Genomic DNA, 6,000 nt, shown 5'->3' on the forward strand with positions numbered 1-6,000 from the left:
TGCTCCCACTCACTTCTTTGGAAATACAAATTTCTCATAAACTTTGTATAAACCTAAAATCTTTGATCATCTCATCAAAGCATATATTCCAACTCCAAGATGCTTACTCCAATCCTTAGAAGGATTGCTGGAGCTTTGCATACTTGTTAGCATCTTTTAGATTAAAAAACCTCTGGTTGTATTAGATACAACCTTTCCTCAAGAAAATCATCAAGGGAACAATGTTTTGACATCCTATCTGCAATATTTCATAAATAATGCAGTAACTGCTAATACAATTCCAACAGACTCTTAGCATCGCTACGAATGAGAAAGTCTCATCGTAGTCAACTCCTTGAACTTGTCGGAAAACATCTTAGTGACAAGTCGAGCTTTATTAATGGTGAAAATTACCATCATTGTCTGTCTTTCTTTTGAAATCCATCTGTACCCAACAGCCTAACGACCATCAAGTAGTTCTTCCAAAGTCTACACTTTGTTTTCATACATGGATCCTCTCTCGGATTTTATGGCCTCGAGCCATTTGTCAAAATCCGGGCCCACCATTGCTTCTCCATAGCTCGTAGGTTCATTGTTGTCTAGCAACATGACCTCCAAGACAGGGTTACGTACCACTCTGGAGTAGTACGTATCTTTGTCGACCTACGAGTTTTGGGTAGTGACTTGATCCGAAGTTTCATGATCAATATCATCAGCTTCCACTTCTATTGGTGTAGGCGCCACAGGAACAACTTCATGTGCCTTGCTACACACTAGTTGAAGTGACGGTTCAATAACCTCATCAAGTCTCCAGCATCCTCCCACTCAAATCTTTCGAGAGAAACTTTTCCTCGAGAAAGGACCCGTTTCTAGAAACAATCACTTTTGCTTCCGGATCTAAAATAGGAGGTATACCAACTGTTTTGGGTGTCCTATGAAGATGTATTTATCCGCTTTGGGTTCGAGCTTATCAGGATGAAACTTTTTCACATAAGCGTCGCAGCCCCAAACTTTCAAGAAACGACAGCTTAGATTTCTCTAAACCATAGTTCATATGGTGTCATCTCAACGGAATTATGTGGTGCCCTATTTAAAGTGAATGCGGTTGTCTCTAATGCCTAACCCATAAACAATATTGGTAGTTCGATAAAAGACATCATGGTATGCACCATATCCAATAGGGTGCATTTATGATGTTCGAACACACCATCACACTATGGTGTTTCAGGTTGTATTAGTTATGAAACAAGTTCCACAAGGTCTTAATTGTGTACCAAACACGTAACTCAGATATTCATCTCTATGATCATATCATAGACATTTTATCCTCTTGTCACGACGATCTTCAACTTCACTCTGAAATTACTTGAACCTTTCAATAATTCAGACTTGTGTTTCATCAAGTAAATATACTCAACATCTACTCAAATCATTTGTGAAGTAAGAACATAACGATATCCACTGCGTGCCTCAGCACTTATTGGACTGCACACATCAAAATGTATTACTTCCAACAAGTTGCTTTCTTGTTCCATCTTACTGAAAAAGAGGCTTTTTAGTCATCTTGCCCATGTGGTACGATTTGCATGCCTCAACTGATTCAAAATCAAGTGAGTCCAAATGATCCATCTGCATGGAGTTTTTTCATGCGTACATACCAATAGACATGGTTCACATGTCTCAAACTTTTCAAAAAACGAGTGAGTCCAAAGATCCATCAACATGGAGCTTCTTCATGCGTTTTATACCAATATGACTTACATGGCAGTGCCACAAGTAGGTGGTATTATCATTACTATCTTATATCTTTTGGCATGAACATGTGTATCACTACGATCGAGATTCAATAAACCATTCATTTTAGGTGCAAGACCATTGCAGGTATTATTCAAATAAACAGAGTAACCATTATTCTCCTGAAATGAATAACCGTATTGCGATAGACATAATACAATCATGTCTATGCTCAACTTAAACACCAAATAACATTTATTTAGGTTTAACACCGATCCCGATGGTAGATGGAGCGTGTGATGTTTGATCACATCAACCTTGGAAATACTTCCAACACACATTGTCACCTCGCCTTTAGCTAGCCTCAGTTTATTCCGTAGCCTTTTATTTCGAGTTACTAACACTTAGCAACCGAACCGGTATCTATTACCATGGTGCTACTAGGAGTACTAGTAGAGTACACATTAATATAATGTATATCCAATATACTTCTGTCAACCTTGCCTGCCTTCTTATCTACCAAGTATCTAGGGTAATTCTGCTGCTCCAGTGACCATTCCCCTTATTACAGAAGCACTTACTCTCGGGTTTGGGTTCAACCTTGGGTTTCTTCACTAGAGCAGCAACTGATTTACCATTTCATGAAGTATCCCTACTTGCCCTTGCCCTTCTTGAAACTAGTGGTTTTACTAACCATCAACAATTGATGCTCCTACTTGATTTCTACTTTCGCGACGTCAAACATCGCGAATAGCTCAAGGATCATCATATCTATCCCTGATATGTTATAGTTCATCACGAAGCTCTAGTAGCTTGGTGGCAGCGACTTTTGGAGAAACATCACTATCTCATCTGGAAGATTAACTCCCACTCGATTCAAGTGATTGTAGTACTCAGACAATCTGAGTATATGCTCAATGATTGAGCTTTTCTCACTTAGTTTGTAGGCTAAGAAACTCGTCAGAGGTCTCATACCTCTTGACATGGGCACTAGCCTGAAATCCCAATTTCAGCCCTTGGAACATCTCATACGTTCCGCGACGTTTCAAAAAACGTCTTCGGTGCCTCAATTCTAAACCGTTTAACATTACGCACTGAACTACCACGTAGTCATCAAAACGTGTATGTCAGATGTTCGCAACATCCACAGTCGACACTCGAGGTTCAGCACACTGAGCGGTGCATTAAGGACATAAGCCTTCTGCATAGCAATGAGGATAATCCTTAGTTTACAGACCCAGTCCGTATAATTGCTACTATCAACCTTCAACTAAAATTTTCTCTTGGAACATATCTTAAATAGTAGAACTATAGCGTAAGCTACGACACAATATGCAAACACCTTTTGACTATATTCATGATAATTAAGTTCATCTGGTTAATGAACTCCCACTTAGATGGACATCCCTCTAGTCATCTAAGTGATACATGATCCGAGCCAACTAGGCCGTGTCCGATCATCACGTGAGACGGACTAGTCATCATCGATGAACATCTTCATGTTGATTGTATCTGCTATACGACTCATGTTCGACCTTTCGGTCTCTTGTGTTCCGAGGCCATGTCTGCACATACTAGGCTCGTCAAGTCAACCTAAGTGTTTTGCTTGTGTAAATCTGGCTTACACCCGTTGTATTCGAACGTTAGAATCTATCACACCCGATCATCACGTGGTGCTTCGAAACAACGAACCTTCGCAATGGTGCACAGTTAGGGGGAACACTTTCTTGAAATTTTAGCGAGGGATCATCTTATTTATGCTACCGTCGTTCTAAGCAAATAAGCTATAAAAACATGATAAGCATCACATGCAATCAAATAGTGACATGATATGGCCAATATCATTTTGCTCCTTTTGATCTCCATCTTCGGGGCGCCATGATCATCATCGTCACCGGCATGACACCATGATCCCCATCATCATGTCTCCATGAAGTTGTCTCGCCAACTATTACTTCTACTACTATGGCTAACGGCTTAGCAATAAAGTAAAGTAATTACATGGCGTTATTCAATGACACGCGGGTCATATAATAAATTAAGACAACTCCTATGGCTCCTGCCGGTTGTCATACTCATTGACATGCAAGTCGTGATTCCTATTACAAGAACATCATCAATCTCATACATCACATATATTTCATTCATCACATCCTTTTTGGCCATATCACATCACACGGCATATGCTGCAAAAACAAGTTAAATGTCCTCTAATTGTTGTTGCAAGTTTTTTACGTGGCTGCTATAGGTTTCTAGCAAGAACGTTTCTTACCTACGCCAAAACCACAACGTGATATGCCAATTGCTATTTACCCTTCATAAAGACCCTTTTCATTGAATCCGATCCGACTAAAGTGGGAGAGACTGGCACCCGCTAGCCACCTTATGCAACAAGTGCATGTCAGTCGGTGGAACCTATCTCACGTAAGTGTACGTGTAAGGTCGGTCCGGGCCGCTTCATCCCACAGTACCATCGAAACAAGATAGGACTAGTAACGGTAAGCATATTGAACAAAATCAACGCCCACAACAACTTATGTTCTACTCGTGCATAGAATCTACGCAATAGACCTAGCTCATGATGCCACTGTTGGGGAAGTAGTAATAATTCAAAATTTTCCTACGTATCACCAAGATCAATCTAGGAGATTCTAGCAACGAGAGAGAGAGAGGAGTGCATTTTCATACCCTTGAAGATCGCTAAGAGGAAGCGTTACAAGAACGCGGATGATGGAGTCGTACTCGCGGTGATTCAAATCGCGGAAGATCCGATCTAGCGCCGAACGGACGGCGCCTCCACGTTCAACACACGTACAGCCCGGGGACTTCTCCTCCTTCCTGATCCAGCAAGGGGAGAGGAGAAGTTGAGGGAGAACTCCGACAGCACGACGGCGTGGTGTTGGTGGAGTTCGTGGTTCTCCAGCAAGGCTTTCCCAAGCACTATGGAGGAGGAGGAGATGTATGAGAAGGGAGAGGGCTGCGCCAGGGAAGAGGTGCGGTTGCCCTCCCAACCCTCCACTATATATAGGGGGCAAGGGGAGAGGGGGAGGCGCCCTAGGGTTTCCCCTATGGGGCGGCGGCCAAGCAGATTGGATCTCCCTAGGGAAAATTCTAGGGAGACTTGCCCCCCAAGCCAAGCAGGTGGAGGATTGCCTCCCAAGCCAGGTGGAGGCGCCCCACCTCCCCAAATAACGTGGGAAAGGGTGTGGGGGCGCACCACCCCTTAGTGGGATGGTTTTCTCCTTCCCCTTTGGCCCATGAGGCCCTCCAACACTTGCCGGGGCTCCCGAAACACCTTTCGGTCATGCTGGCCATAGCCTGGTACCCCCGGAACACTTCCGGACTCCAATACCCTTCGTCCAATATATCGATCTTCACCGCCGGACCATTCCGGAACTCCTTGTGACGTCCGGGATCACATCCGGGATTCCGAACTACCTTCGGTAACCACATACTATTTCCCATAACAACTCTAGCGTCACCGAACCTTAAGTGTGTAGACCCTACGGGTTCGAGAACCATGCAGACATGACCGAGGCGTTCTCCGGACAATAACCAACAACGGGATCGGATACCCATGTTGGCTCCCACATGTTCCACGATGATCTCATCGGATGAACCACGATGTCGGGGATTCAATCAATCCCGTATATAATTCCCTTTGTCAATCGGTACGTTACTTGCCCAAGATTCGATCGTCGGTATCCCAATACCTCGTTCAATCTCGTTACCGGTAAGTCACTTTACTCATTCCGTAATGCATGATCCCGTGACTAACCACTTAGTCACATTGAGCTCATTATGATGATGCATTGCCGAGTGGGCCCAGAGATACCTCTCCGTCATACAGAGTGAAAAATCCCAATCTCGATTCGTTCCGTCATACGGAGTGACAAATCCCAGTCTCGATTCGTGCCAACCCAACAGACACTTTCGGAGATACATGTAGTGTACCTTTATAGCCACCCAGTTACGTTGTGACATTTGGTACACCCAAAGCATTCCTACGGTATCCGGGAGTTGCACAATCTTATGGTCTAAGGAAATGATACTTGACATTAAAAAAGCTTTTAGCAAACGAACTACACAATCTTGTGCTATGCTTAGGATTGGGTCTTGTCCATCACATCATTCTCCTAATGATGCGACCCCGTTATCAATGACATCCAATGTCCATGGTCAGGAAACCATGACCATCTGTTGATCAACGAGCTAGTCAACTAGAGGCTCACTAGAGACATGTTGTGATCTATGTATTCACACATGTAGTATGGTTTCCAGTTAATA

Source organism: Triticum aestivum, chromosome 1B (genome assembly GCF_018294505.1).
Source record: "Triticum aestivum cultivar Chinese Spring chromosome 1B, IWGSC CS RefSeq v2.1, whole genome shotgun sequence".
In the NCBI taxonomy this organism is placed as follows: domain Eukaryota; kingdom Viridiplantae; phylum Streptophyta; class Magnoliopsida; order Poales; family Poaceae; genus Triticum; species Triticum aestivum.